This window comes from Alnus glutinosa, chromosome 7 (assembly GCF_958979055.1).
Source record: "Alnus glutinosa chromosome 7, dhAlnGlut1.1, whole genome shotgun sequence".
NCBI classification, from domain to species: domain Eukaryota; kingdom Viridiplantae; phylum Streptophyta; class Magnoliopsida; order Fagales; family Betulaceae; genus Alnus; species Alnus glutinosa.
In genome coordinates, this window is record NC_084892.1 from 5,036,437 (window position 1) to 5,050,089 (window position 13,653).

Consider the following 13,653-nt stretch of genomic DNA (forward strand, 5'->3'; position numbering starts at 1 on the left):
TCAATATATTGAAATAATTTTTTTTTATTCAAACTCAATTACGAGAAAAACTATTTTTCTTGAACATGCTTTATTTACATTGACTTTAGATGAATAATTTTTCTGTGGTTTCCTTCACGAGAAGCTTTTTAGATTCTTAACTAATTAAATGCAGATAAAACTTTGTCTTTGTCAATAATAAAAACCTTATGCTTCCCATTAATTTAGGGTTTTGATCGCCGAAATAAGCCTTTCGCCGTTTCCTTTGTTAAATAAGCTTAGGCTGATAGGAAATAATAAATTTAATTACTTTAATTAATATTCTAATACTCCCCCTCTCACTTATGGGCTCAAATTTCACCTCTTAAGTAAGGTTTAACATGCATATATGTGAAAGATTTAATTAAAATGAGAGGTGAATAACAGAGGCAAAGTTCGAACTCATTACCTTTACTCTGATAGGATGTTAGATATCAAAAATATAAAATCAAGAAGTAAAAACAAAGAAAAGTTTCCTGAATTTATTACCTTTGCTTTTAAAAGAATTTATTCACTAAAAGAACTGTATATTTTCTTGATGTTACAATGCAATCTATTTTTTTTTTTTTTTGAAGCAGACAATGCTATCTATTTATACACAAAGGATGAGAGACAAATTACAAATCCCGTATCAACACTAATTAACACGACGAAATTGGGTATGGAAAGATTGCATTGAATATGGAATATATATATATATGTTGCCTTATCTAGCACGCGTGGTAGGCGTTTGAATATTGATTGCCGCTGTGAATTCTTTGGTTTCCTTGTTTGGCCGATTGGTGGCATATGTTTGAGTTGCCTTTTGCTTCTTTGGTTGATAGATCGATTTCCTTGTTGGTGTTGATTGCCTTCCTTAACACCCTTAATTACAAGGAAACTTTCCTTTCAATTTTTTTTTTTTCTTCTTGTCAGAACAATTAAATAATTGTTCTTTCCTTCTTTTCAATTCCCTTCATGCTTCCTTTTCTTCTAGGTTCCATCATAAAGGGTCCTATGAAGCCGATTGATCGACAAAGAAAATTCATATCAGAGACATCTCGTGCTAAATGTGACTCCCCAGAGAAAAAAGATCAGAACCCAAAAAAGATATGGCTAAGATATGCCTCCAGAAAGAATATCAAGCATTAGTGCATGCTTGTGTTTTACAACACTAAAGGCATCACTTCTTATGTGTCAAGCATGCTAGACGCTATCAGCTCTTACACCATATATGCTTTATTTCATAGTCAGGATATATAGCAATTGGCATGCATCCCAGGGCCCATTCAAAGTTTCTAGATTTATTGAAACTTCCAAGCCCTTGTAAGTTGAAAACGTTGGGCATTGGGTCTACACCTAATTAACCTCTAGGTAGCACATGGATCGATCTCCTAATGCCGAATGATGTGGCAAGAAAGTGACAAATCAATGTATACCAAACACACACATATAATGATGTCAGAGAGAGACAGCTTTTGGTGAAGATGACTGGAACAAAGTCATGATATATCATCCCAACAGCAAAGAGTTGTTGTATAGATGGAGCATGCTCTCAGAAAGACTTTCTGCTTGTACTTCAAACACTTGTGAACATCCTCCTTTCTATTCCCGGCCCATATATGTAGTTCTAATAATAATGACCTCCCTCTCTCTCACACGCACACCAAATCCATCCTCCACTAGAGAAAACCCCCTTGATGTGAAAGTAGTCCATGTTGGTTGCAGCATTTTCTTGCTTGCTTGTTTCTGTTTTGAAGTTGCCAAGAAAATGATACAAGGAAGTAGCATTTCTGTTAGAGGTAATTAATCTTTTACTAAGTGATAATGTGTACTAAGATGATGTGGAGTTTATTCATTGGTAGCCGCAGCATTTTTTTTTTTTATTAATTACTTTGATCATCTCCAATGAATAAGCTCTACATTATCTTAATTAATACCCATCTCTTAGTAAAAGATTTAGTACTCATCTCTGGCCGTAGACTAGGCTATAACATGGATATATAACCCCTATTGATGAGTCATACAAGGCATATTCTCCCTTCTTTTTTATTGGTTTATATTTTCACTAAGGCATATATATTCTCCCTTATATGGTATTAAATCACAAGTTATCTTAAGCGGATAAAAAAGAACATCTCCTCTCACGCGTGAATTCAAATTCTACTTAATAATTGATCCCAACATGTATATATTTAATTAAAATATGAGGTAAATTATGAAAATCAATGTTCGAACTCAAGACTTTTAATCCTGATATCATGTTAACTAATTAATTATAACTTATCTTAAAAGTTTAAGCTACCTAACTTCGTCATAAACTCCTGTGGGTTGCTGTTTGAATTGCTTATTGACATTCAACAGAACTAGCCAAAGAGTGAAAACCTAGCTAAAGGTACCATCCTAGCTATCATCTTTTTGACGTTCTAGCAATTTAATTATAGTACAAAAGAGATGGTTGCAAGCCACATGGGTAAATGTCAGTTCACACTTGTACTCACATAGTGTGCAAAATGTGAGAAAATAGTGGAAGCCTAGAGGAAAGGATCGAACACAAAGAGAATTTTGAGGCCATTGAGTGTACACTACCTTAGACACCTACGTCTACAAATAGAAATTGTCCTAAGACCTACATTATGCTTTTGTTACTTTATTATATTTTACAATTCAAATGACCCATATATATTTATAGGGGAAAGATGATTGGTAAAAACAATACAAATAAGGTATGATTTGATTACAATCACACCTATGGAAAACAAGCTTCTAAATGCTTAAGCTAGTAGAAAACGTAAAATTTTATCATTTAATTAATATTTTAACACACTTCCTTACATGTGGGCTCAGATTCATTCTTAATAAGCGAGGTATAACACATGAAATGTTTAATTAAAATGAAAAGTGAATAACAGAGTCAAGGTTTGAACTCAAAATTATATTAAATTATCAATTATCACAAAAGCTTAAGTTGATATAAAAAGATGAATTTAATTATTTAATTTATATTCTAACACACAGGTCACAGTACCACTGCTTGATGCTTAAGCTAGGTTACTTCAACTTTGTTTTTTGTCTTTTATTTTCTGTACGTTGTCAAGTCAAAGACGTCATTAACAAACAACTATAAACACAAATTACTTATCGAAACACAAAAACCTATTTCACCATTAAGGATCACTTCAAAACACATTTTTAAACTAAAAACAAAGAATACTCTTCAAAACATGTTAACAAAGATCTGTGTTCTTCGACTAGGTCCTTCATGACACGCGCCTCTCTATGGTGGAGATCGTTGGAGATTAGTGGTTTTGGCGGTTGTCTACTGCAGAGGGAGGTCTCTGATCGATGAAGGCTCGTGTTTACAGTTTACACGCGCTAGTGCCGATGACAGCTTTTTCCCGACGCCAGTTTCGTTTGATTTCTGTTTGGGTTTTTTGTTTGTTTTTTTGTTTACAATCTGCATTTGTAATGCTCAATTGTTACTGGACTATTTGTTGGCATAGTAGCTAGATTAGCCATCTTTTTCTTTGTTTAGATTGTGCTTAAACGTAAAGAGCGGCTCGAACGTTGTTCATGTAATGTTTGTGTGTTGTTTAGATAGCTGTTTTAAGTCAGATTATTCTGGCTTAGGGTGTATGGGGTCCTGTACCTCTATTCTCTGTAATTGCTTTCGAACGTTCTTCAGTAATATATGGTGACTCAGGTTATCTGTTCAAAAAAAAAAAACACAAATTCTATACTCCATCTTGTTTCTTTCTAACAAGCTAGAGAACTTAATTATCATATTAAGTTGGCTTTTCAGAATAGTTAGAAGAAGTTGTTTGGGATGTGAGAAACAGAATTAGGGGGTGATCGGAACAGAAAATTAAAAAGAATGATATGAATGTAGATAAGATTTGTAGCAATTAGCCATGGGGTATAGTTCAACATGTCTAGCTTGTATTGATAGAAAGACAGGTTTGTTTTGGTGTTAGATGCTTTAATTTGTTTTAGCATATGTTGCTGGAATGGGTTGTATATATATATATATAACTCATATATTCATCCAAAAAAAAAAAAAAAAAATTAAAATGGAGGATCTATAATCGCATATATGAAGATTTACAAAGGGTTTATCAAGGGCCATGGTTAATTCTCATAATAAAGATTTGTCCAAAAACTTATGATTAATTAGTGACAATTGATAATGGCATTAATTAGTACTGCGTTTTGCTTTCTTTTCAGCAGTGATGATATATACATACAATCATCATTTGCGGGAAAAAAACGTTTAGCAAATGTTGATGAATAGCATATATTATACAATGAACCACTAACCAATGACATTGACAGTTCGGGTGAGTTGGTCCAGCATATATACCAGGCCAATTGCTTAATTATTGTTTTGAAATGACTCTACAAAAGACCAAATAATTAATGGAATATATTTATATATCAACGGATTCAACTGTCTCTGTGATCTTGAATGAAACCGTTGCTCATTTTGTCAAGTGACCTAGACAGCATCATGACTCCCTTCGATCAATTCAGTGCCTCACTGCGACGGATCCGGATTCTCAGCAATTAATTGTTGTTCGAATCGTTAGCAAGTTAAACAGTAAAATTTTTAAAAATCTCTATTTCACTATAACACCGAAAATTAAGAATTGAAATTATTTATAATTGGTTGTGCATGAGAGGCTAGGGGTTCTTCTGCCGAGAGGGGGCTTACTTAATTGAGAAACCCTTCTATTCGGGCAGAGCCTCCTTTCACAGATCTCGTACAATTTTTTTTGGCCCCTCAATCCTTTCTAGGCAAGGGGATTCTAGCTAGGGGACCTGTATCCAAAAATTAGAGCCTCATCTTTTCATGCATTTCCTTTTTTGTTGGCATGATCACCCCAACCATATATGTTATTGAAGATCTTCAATGGACCCCGGCCATATATCCTATGTCTTACTTATCATGTTATTCTTTGACTTACTACACCATAGCAGAATTCTTTTTCTTGCAGGATCAAATGTCATGCTTATATATAGAACCTTAATTTGTGCTACGTTTGCTTTGGCATCTAATTTACACAATTCTAATATATAAAAGTTTTTCAGTTTACATTTATCTGAGGCATGAGCTAGCAGGCATCTCCTACCCACCATCTAGTTTATGTTATTATAAATTCTCTTTCTTTCTTTTTTCCTAGGGTATAATATTTTTTAGATGATTTAATTAAGTACCATCTACATTTCCCCCAAAATAATCAAAGTTTGAGGAGGCTACCAGCCTATGGTTAAACCTGCTTCCAATATGATGGTTATTTTTATTTTTTATTAATATACATGTGGTACAGTGGCCACGTGTATTTAGATACACGTGGCGAATTGTACAATTCGCCACAACCAGATCTACCACCCCCTGAACATGTGGTCAATTACACGTGGCAAACTGTTCGCCACGTGTACATGCTCCGTAAACGTGGCGAATTGCAAGTGGCGATTTGCTGAATTTTTTGTAGTGACATGATGGTATTTACTTGAGAATGTTTTCTAAATACTAAAAAAGAAATAAGTTTTCCTTCAAACTGGGTCAGAACAAATTTCTCAAATACAATGTATTAAATCAATATTGATTGGTTTAAAATGCATATGACTCGATCTATTAATGTTCTCTATTAGGATCACATGCCTTTTGGACATACATCATTTTAATAGGCTAAGTTGGATGAATTTCTTTCAAATCGGTTCTTCCAATTCAATTTGGAGGAAAAATTTATTCCTAATTAGAAAGAGGCATTGCAAAGTACATTATAATTTGAAGCTTTTGTGGTCTTGCTATTTGAGAATTAAGATCTAGTTAATCCAGCCAAAGGAGAGGGCATTGGGGAGTGCTAGGAGGAGAGGGAATTAAGGAGGTTCTAAGTAGCTCAATATAGAAATTATTGGATCTGTGAGTTTCAACTTTTTTCTATAATTTAGAATCGAAATATAAAATACGTACAAAATAATTTCTCATAGAAAGAATGACTTGGAGGAAAAATATTGGGAAAGAAAGGATAGCCTCTCCTTTTTTTTTTTTTTTTTGTTAATTTCTTTGCCTTTTTCCTTTTTTTTTTTTGGGGGGGGGTTTTGGTTTTGGTAATAGCCAAAATCATGTTTTTAGGATTTAATTATTTTCGTGAATGTAATTAAAAAAATCAACCCAACAGAAGTACATGGATTGAAGTAACTAGCTAGTATAAAAATATCATTAATTTTATGAGTATCAACTAGCTTAGGTGGAAGAAATTAATCTTATGGATATGATTACTTTAATCATTGCAATTTGATTAAGGACATTCTTGTTCGTTTAAAAAAGAAAATTGTTATTTTGTATTCTTCTAGCATACTTAGCTGACACGGCATGCTCAATTAACCATTAATTTTTTAATTTTTTTTAACTTAAAATTAATCTAATGATGAATTAATCATGTCACGTCAATTACGCATGCTTAAGAAAAAAAAAATTAAAAATTAAAAAAAAAAATAACTTTTTCAATATTTTATAGAGTTTGAAACCAGCCGAGTGGAAGGAGACTGACAGGGTGCCATGATAGAAATTGTAAAAAGGAACCTTGCCCTCGAATTCCATTAAGAGGCCAATAGAAACCATTTGATTATGATTTATGCAAATCATTTTAATAATTAATTCGATGATTCGCTTGTCTAGTCATTTTGATTGTTTGTAATCTTTTGAAAGCTTCAAAGATGTCCCATCTCTTCCAAGTCCAATGCATCTATTTCCCAAACATGTTTGGTACATGAATTAGGTGAATGACTTTGTTTATATGTATCTGAAAATGCATGACATTAGAATGACATTAATGGTGCGTTTAGTCTCGTAATTTTGCAGGTCAAATGTACGTTTTTAAATAAAATTATAAAAAGTATTTCATTTGGGAAGGAAATTTGAAAAGGTAGTAGTAATAGGCAATGGAATATGTTTTGAAAAACGCACGATTTTCAAAACACAATTTTAAATGCCAAATTGGAATCTACGTTTTCATTAATTGCATTTAAAAACTGTTATTTTTTTTTAAGCCATATGTTTTGAAATCGCTAAAACAAATAGACACTAATACATTAATTAGTTTACATTTTAAGAAAAACCTCTATCATGAGATTTTTTATTTATTTATTTTTAAACAAAATATCTGAGTATTTAATTGATCAAAGATCACGAACATAAAGTTCTTACACTACAAAACATAAAGCTCTGCAAAATCATAGTCACATGCTATGAGGTTACAAAGTCATAGATACAAACAAAATTCTTACAATAAAGTGTTATTTATGACTTTCATATTCTGTTATCCATGTACAAAAATAGTTAAAAAGAATATATGCTTCTAGTAGACTAGATCTAATACAATGGTAGTTAAATATCCTATAAAAATTTATTTAAACTGGTCGTGAAAGATACCCTCTCACACCTGACTAACCTGCATCCCATAGATCGTCCATGAGGGCAGACCTATGGAGAAGAAAACTCTTATTCAAAGCAAAAATTCAATCAGCAAACAGCAGCAATGGCCATGTAGGATATGAATGACACAACACGGAAGTAGATGAAATGATGCATAACGGGGATATCAAAATTGTTAATCTGGTCGGATAATACATACAAACAAAAAAACTAGAATAAGAAGGGGATGATAAGAACGGAGAGTAGAAAGGGCCAGCTGATCAGAGAGATATATGGTTCAAATTAAAACACTTATCTTCAAATCTTGGTCTATCATGGGATGTTTTAGTATGTTCTTTAATTATACTCTCATTTTCTCGTTAACAAGAATCCAGAAACAGTATTAAATTAAAACAAAGAGTGTAAGATGATGTGTTGACTATTTATTTATGAGTACCATGAATCAAGACTCAATTGCCTTACAAGACTCTATTTTATCATCAAACTGATAATCATTCATCATTTTTTATTCTCCTTCTTATCAATGAAAAGGTAGTTTTATTCTGACAAAAAATAATAAAATTAATTTTTTAACAAAATTAAATAATACGTATAAACATTAAACTGCAAACAAGAGGTCTTTAAATAGAGCCCATTGAAGCTCCGATCCTCCTTCTAGTTCTGCAAACACAGAAGGCATTAATTATTAAAGAGTGGGAAGAATTAATCATATTTACTCCTTAATATATTATTATAATTAAGTTTCTCTTTTTGTTTTTTAACAAGTAAAAAGGTATATATATATATATATATATATATATATATATATATATATATATATATATAGGCATGCATGTATATATTATCGACATGAAGAAGAAAGGGTGAAAGCAGAAGCGACAAGAAGACAAGAAAAGAATGGAATGTAATTGAAACGGGGAACACGATAAGAACACAGTAGGGGTTCATTTCTAATCTATAAAGGGCTTTGGGACATGTAGATCACCTAACCACCTGTGTATCCTAGGCATATCTCTCTCTTTTCTCCTTATTTTGCAGCATGATGTTGACCAGGAATGCAACCAAAATGACATCGTACGTGATTCATTGCCCTTTCAAGATTACTAGTCATTTCTTTGATTGTAGCCCATGGAATTTTTTAATTGAAAATGAGGATAAACGTCCTAAAAAGTCCAAGTGTATAAAAAATGATGTCTAATTAATTATCTCCATAAGAATTTATGGTTCCGTCCTTAATTTTTATCGATAGATAGAAGCCAAAGCATGAAGACTACTGAAGAGCAACTCTGCCGCATGCAGCTTAGGGCCTCGCGGCAGTACTAAAGCTTCTCTTCTTTTGTGTACTGCATGTCTGGGTTTTCTTTTTAATTTCTTTCTTTGTTGTCAAATAACAAAATATAGAAAACATTGTAGTATATATGCAATTAATTTACTTAAGACACGTCGTTAGATTGTTTGATTGTTTGGACGTACCTTAACTTACGTGTGTTGATTCACATGATAATGTGTTCCACGTACGTTGTGAAATAATTAAGACCCCATTTTGTTTTCACAAAAACTAATTATACAAATTATAAAAACATTTGGGTGTAAAGAGGCTAAGATTGGGTTTTTTTTTTTTTTTTTTTTGTCAAACTTAATATTTCGGCCTTAATTTTAAGATATATGTAACTACGAGTAATGTTACATACTACACTCCTATCTTTTCAATTTTTACTTTGTAGATGTGGCGGTACCCATTAACCATTGGTTTATTTATTTTTTAAATAATAATTTATGGACACTACCACATCAACCCAGTGAAATGTGAGTATAATATACTATATAGAAGAGGGGGAGAGAGAGGTCATGGCCCTACGAGGCTACGACCCGGCCTCCCTTGGTTTGTCTCTGTCGATGAGGTAAAATATTTTAATTGAAAATATGGAATAAACTGAAGAGTCGGGGTTCGAATTTAAGATTTTTGTTTAGATATCATATTAAATATATATATGTTTTTTTTTAAAAAAAAATTAATAAATTTAATCATTTAATTAGCACTAATAACTAATTAAAAAAAAAAAAATCTAGATATGTTGTCTCCTATGGTTGTCAGAATACCAATAATTTATACTTGGTGATAGTCTTTTTTTTCAAATAAATGAGGCTTAGGGTTACATATAATATATTATAGGCTATAGGTGTAAGATTTATAGGAATAAAAGATTCTGCTGTCGGGTGCTGAATAGAAAAAAGAAAAAGACTATGAATGTTAGACTACACTTGACCTAACTTGGTCTTTTTTCGACAAAATCGGTCTCCTTCTAGACAGCACATTTATTTTATTATCTAAGACCTCATTTTCTTGCTTCAAATTAGTTTTTTTCTTTTCTTTTTTAACTCTTAGACGAAGACTTTTTAGTGGAATTTGAAGACCAAATCATATGTCTTGGAAAATTTTACCACGTCCCCCACCCCCCCTTACACGGTAAGCAAAGCCAGAATAGGTGCTCATGAGTCATGACCACTAAATTGATGATAATTAATCAAGCTCCCCTTTATGAGAGCAAAGGGACTCCCATGATAACCGATTTGAAATATAGAAATGGAAAATGTCTAAAAGGTGTTATACTAATTTTTTATTACAATCTTTTACAAACTGACACGGTAGTTTACGTAGCATTTATCACGTCAGTTACAATCAAATTTAACTGTTTAGTGACTAACATGGTAAGTGTTCTTTGAACTGGCCATGGCACGCCAGTTTATAAGGGGGTTGTAGATAAAGTTGTAGTACCCCTAACAACGCTTTATAAAAATGAAGATTCAGAAAGTGATCGAGATAATTAAGAGTCAATTTTTGGCATCAAATGTCTATGCGCGCTATTGTGCTTTAAGAAGCACCTAATTACACGTTTTGTTTGATAACATTCTTTCTTTCTACATTTTTTTTTTTAAAATAAAAAATAAAAAAATATTAACAAACAACACAAAACATTTATAAAACGCTCAAAATTACTTTCAAATTTATGTCACATTATAACATTTTTTCACACACTCTCTAAAAAGCATTAACAAACAGAGTATAATTTCTAACTTTTACATCTGGGGGGCCGGGATGCCCTCAATGAAGCGTTGTTCTTTGTCCATATAGTTTGTGCGCAGTCTTACACATACATTTGTAATTATTTTTATGGATGGAATCAAATGCACAATAGTTACGTATTTTGGATTTTTAATCATTGTATTATGTTGCTTATCAAAATAAGTAATGTTATATTATCATATTTTTATTTCACAATATTGATGTGGCAATTACAATCAATAATTAAATTTTGTTTTTAACAAAGACTTATTCAAAAGTTGATTAAGATTGACACTATCAAAATTAGTTGAAGACAAAATTCAAGGCCTAGGTGCCCCTTGGTATCGATCAAGATAATATTGAGTCATTGACATATGCAATCAAAACTCACCCTCATTTGGATTTTCCCAACATTGGAGGGAACTATTTGATATCTTAGAAAGCAAGATTTTTCTTTTGGCTTTTAGGGGAACAAACCATTTCAGCAGTTTTTAACTTTATGTACGATTGAGAAGTAGTGTTAAAATATTAATTACATATTTAAATTTATTTATTTATTAATTTGAGCTTTTAACATCAATGATGATTTAAGATCATGATTTATCATAGCACAAAATCATGAAAGATAAACCAATAGTTTATTCCACACGTAAAATAAAGTAATAAAATATTAACTAAATCATTAAATTTACACTTTTTGATCCTTATAAGTAGACAGATTGATAACTTAAAAGAATAAGTTGTTTTTCTCGTAAGACTTTGTAATTTTAATATATAAAAAAGGAATCATTTTGCCTTGTTCGTGCTTGGATCTTGGACCCCATGGCCATTCTAGTTTTAAGATTAGCCTTTTGCCTTTAATTAATTAATTAAAGCTTTGTTTACATTTTGGTTAGCAGGGTAAAATAGTTCATGATTACCAAATTGAAAGCAAAGGTTGTCTACGTGAATGTGCTCTTCTTTTTTATTTCCACTATTTTTATTCTGTCATTTTATCCGTACGAAAAAAAAAGTAGGAATATTTGAAAGGTGGTAACCTTATGCAAGAGGGATTTCCTCTTCGGTTCAAACGAATGGGAAAGGGAGTCGGTCCTTTATATATAGAGGGTATAATACTCAAGTTGAAACCAATGGGAAAGGAGCCGGTCCTTTATATGTGAAGGGCAAAATAATTATTTTGTCCTCCACATATAAAGGACCGGCTCCTCTCCCGTTGGTTTCAACTAGAGAGAATCTGTCTCCATGTGAGAGTAATTCTTGTGTGTACCAACATTAAGAGCATTTTTATATGGGAGCAAAATGAGTCTCTCACCGATATGTTAAATACTAATAATAATAATCTTTAACATTTTATCTCTCTTCAATAAAGAATAAATAAAAAATAATATTTAAATGAAATAGTTAAAATGGCAGTACTAGTGGAGCCATGGCCCCCACAAAAGTTGATATGCGATGATATAGAAGGTAAGGGCATGTTTAGATAGCATTTTATTTTATATTATTGCATGTTTGGGTAGGTTTTTAAATTCAATTTCTACCAAATTTTATCCAACTTTTTTCAATTCTGTCACAAGTTCTCTAAACCATCCAAACATAATTTTAAAAAATAAATTTTTTCGTTATTCGTAATTTTGAATATAGTAAAATATAAAAAAAATAAAAAAATCCCACATCCAAACAAACCCTAAACGTCGTAAGATGAGTTCCTAACTTCTCCCATTCATATTTTTTATGAATTTAATTCTTTCTAGACAAACTATTTTGACACATTGCAAAGACAGACCATTGGCTTACGTTTTGTAGTTTTTCTTTGTCATTTGTTGAATTGCCTTTCATGATTTGGAAATTCACAAACTTGCATATCCTATTTCATGTTTTTTTTATTTTATCTTTTTCTTTTTTTACAAGTTTAATATATTTATCCTCTCGTTCAAATTTGAAAGAAAAATTGTTGAGAGCTTCAATTTATATATTTGATAAGTAATGATTTTAGTACTCTAAAATAGTGTAGGTTGCAATTTCAAACACTTTATTTTTGTATTTTTATTTCTTTTTATACTTATGCATACATGTTACCTTACTAATATATTATTCTTGACACATTTCTGAAGTTCAATAGATGTATTCTTTGTGATGCACATATTAGGTTATAAAAAGTTAAGTATTCATTACATTTTAATTCTACCCCTTCAAAAATGAATTCTTAACTCCGATACTAGAAAATAGATAGCTAAAATAGAGATTGAAATATATGTGCTTTTGAAAAAGTTGATGGTTAAAATATTAAAATAATAATAATAATAATAATAAATTGTTGAACCGAATGTGAATGCTCTAATCAAAATAACGACCCAAGAAATACCTAATGAAAACCAAACAGCGCCCTAACAATAATTAAAAGAATATCATATTAGCCACCAAATTCTATGGGATTGGCCTAAAACCACTAAAACTCAAAAGTTTGGATTAAAAATATTCAATTTGGACTTTACAGTTCACACATGGCCTCTTTAAGCCCCTAATTTATTATATATATAAAAATAAAAATAAAAAGTGAAAGAAAGGCCTTAAATAATAATAAAATGAGAGGAGACCATTTGACATTTTATGAGTTTAGAAAAGAAAAAAAAATTAAATAATAAAAGTGATGTAGCAGGTTTAAAATCTTATAAGATTTCAAACTAAAGCATGACCCTCTTCCCACTGTTTTTTTTTCTTATTTTCTTTCACCACTCCTAATCTTCTGTTTTTTTTCTTCAAAAAAAAAAAAAACAAAAAAACTTTTGTTTCTTGGTTATATCATTCTTTACTTTTTTTGATATTTGATATTTTATACTTACTATTAAATGTCGTTGATTTTAATCGGTCATTGTTATGAGTTCGGATCGCTTATCATAATTGTGCCACTGATTTTAATACACAATTAACTAAATCTTAATTACAATCGACTATCTTACAAGAAAGATAAAATAGATTAACTATATTATCTATTGAGAATAATATATTAACAAAACTTGAACATAAAAATTTAATTAATAATTTTACATCTTTCGATGATAATTTTAGAATTAAATTTTAATATTCAATATAAAAATTTATTTATAATAATATTTTAAATTAAAAATGCATCATTTTAACTTTTTGCCTTTTTTTT